Below are 3078 nucleotides of genomic sequence, written 5' to 3' on the forward strand. Positions count from 1 at the left end.
TAGCACCAAGAAACGGGACAGGAGTTACGCTATAATAACCAAAGGAAGGAATGCCAAAAAAAAAAATCTTTAAAAAAAAACAAAAACATTTCTGATTGCATGAAAACACATGATGCATTTATATTGTATAACGTGGCACATTTTATTTGTAGAAACTGGGCAAAAGGGGAGAAGCACTTTGTTTGCAGTGTGATGTAGGGAGTTATGTTCTTGTGTGACAAATGTCTCGCCACTGCGACATTATTGTTTCTGTTTGTTATAGGGCTGGCCACCTGAATAGACCATTGCATTTTTTTTGCTTGCATAAATTGAATCATGTTTAATTAGACATGCTGTTGCAATCATTTTCGAACCTGTTAAATGTATTTTATGACACATCAAATGTGTTATAAAACATGTTGCTCAACTCTTCTCCAGTACACCGTGCTTTACTCAAACAGGTTTGGCTATCTTGACTTAAGTGTGTAATAACACTGTAACACAGAACACAAAGCATAAAACTAATGCAGTGTGACACTAAAGGTCCTGCAATAAAGCCAACGTTCATGAAGATTATAATTTTTCTGATCATTTGCAGGATGTATTTTGCGGTGCTGTCAAACTGTATTACACTATACAAAGATATTTTGTTATAAAGCCAACCCTCAGTGATGTAAAGCGATAAAATAAAATAGAATGAATATCATAGAAACACACATCAATCCAAAGCAATAGAGTCCAACAGTACTACAAACTGCAGCCTCTAAAATGAGCGTACATTTAAATGATCACCTCCCCAAAACAGTTTCAACAACAGCTTCATGAAGGCAGAATGTATCGCAGTGCTTTTATAATCAACTGGGTGTATATAAAATGTATAATTCTTTTAAAATGTGGCCATAATCCAGTGAGATAATAAACGTACATGTTTATATACAAAGCATAAAAATGTCAATTTAATGTTTATGACTACATCCATGTAAGATTAAAATAAACCACGTCATTGTCACTCTGTGGATTCAGACCATTGCTTCATACAAGTCTATTTGGCATTGTAATGTTTTGTAATCGGTTTCTAACTCTCAATGATTATATGCCATTTCATGGATGAGTTGAGGTGATGTAATGACTGTATAAACCACACACACACACACACACACACCAACACACTATTCAAATATTGATATGATGTGCATGCTCTCTAACCTAACACAGCCTTTCCTGATGTCATTGCAGCAGGTTTTAGTCACATATATTCTTTGCACTATCCACTGGGGTGACTTATGAATCTTTTATCAAAACTGGCCTAATTGCTTAACCATCCATGTCCCGGGTCCAGTGGTGAATGGTGGGAGGAAGCCTAGGCATGCCATGACTCTCATAAAAACAACAAGCAAAGACGCCAGCATTAGTCCACCTCTGTCAAGTCTGCCTTTTTCTCTACGTCTCTTTGTCAGTTTTTATACAGAGTTTATTTATCCAAGGTAGTCCCATTGTGAGCAAGGGATTCTTTAAAAGGGGGGTACTGAAATTAGCCACATATTAAGCAATAATTCAATGAATACAATAAGTTGTAGACAACTAGGGAGAAGAAAGTGTTCCTTTATTTTCCTTCATGTGAGAAGCGGTTTAACGATATGAATACAAATCAGCAGTAACCAGACATAACAATCAGCATCAACATCTGGGCAATTTAAGTGCAATCAGTGGGGGAACGTGTGCAGTTTGTGTAAATGTACTCATCCCCTAAGTGTCTTTGCCTCTATGCAAAGACAACAGCATGAAGCCAATATCCCCCTATCCACAGGCTTATTTTCTTAAGTGTTTACTCTACTGGTCCACAGAAAACAAGCAGCAGTATACAGCTTCCTGTCCTCGCCCTATCTGCAATGGACACAAAAAACAACTTTCCCTCCTGCTCTCACTCCCACTCTCTTGCCCTGTTTCGCAGCAGAGGAAGCCGCTGCTTCTAGAGGGTCAGAGCTTAGCAGCAGTTTGAGAAAAAAATAAGAGAGAAGAGGGACAAGAGCCTGTGGGGAGTTTTTTACTCCCAAACCATCTCCCCAGTTCCTGAGAGCTGAGTAGCCAGTCCCAGGAAACTCCCTGCTATTCCTACTCTGTGGACAAAACAGCTGCAGATTCTCACTTTTCACTGGCTGTGGTTGTTTGAATTCAACCCCAAAGGAGGAAAAAAAATCCCAACATTTTACATGCAGAGACTAAAAAGTGAGTTTCTGGTATTTAATGGTAATTTTACTAAATTCATCATTAAATCTGGGATCTATTGTAATATCAGTTCTGTATTCATTAATTGACACATTTAGCATAATATATATTTTTTTTAATTCATTTTTAATCTTTATTTTACAAATGTAAACAAATGGTTTCATCATCATTTATTGTCTGAATGAAAAACACTGGAAATGTCATTCTTCCTGCTCACAGTTGCCATTGAATCCGCTCTGCAAACGTTTCCCTGAATAAGTCAATAGCAGGGACTGTGTACGCCTGTGCGCATAATTACAGATGCGCCAATCCTCCTATGCTGTCATTAGAAAAGGGAATGGGAATGACTCCAGGCTACAACCACCGCTTGTGGTTACGTAACAGGCTCATCTAGGATCCTGTCTTATCCCGGAGACAGCTGAAAACTCCCCGGACCTACACAGCCTTCTGTCTGGGGTAATGTCACTCCTTATACAGTCCGAGAGAAGTCTGCTATTTTCTTTTTCCAAGTGGCATTTTTTTTCTTGATCGATGGTGTTTTTATGTCTTTGTCTGGGGTGCGCGTATCTGCTGCTGTTCTCTGAGTGTCCATATGAGGGCGCAGTGAGCCTTTCATCTAGGGATGCTGGTTGCACTCAGACAAAAGAGAAGATGATATTTAAAGCTCTACAGGAGAGCAAGAGAATGGCTTTAGAATTCGAAGTGAAGGAATACATCTTTCTAGTATAATAACTGATACTAAATCATTATTTTACCCCTAGTATTGACAACATAGACTAAATAAGCCCATTTTTTAATGTGTTAAAAAATCAATTAACTTAAAAAATGCTGCCATTAAGCAAGAAATTGTTTTATCAATGTGCAAAAAAAAAA

This window comes from Etheostoma spectabile, chromosome 18, assembly GCF_008692095.1.
Source record: "Etheostoma spectabile isolate EspeVRDwgs_2016 chromosome 18, UIUC_Espe_1.0, whole genome shotgun sequence".
In the NCBI taxonomy this organism is placed as follows: domain Eukaryota; kingdom Metazoa; phylum Chordata; class Actinopteri; order Perciformes; family Percidae; genus Etheostoma; species Etheostoma spectabile.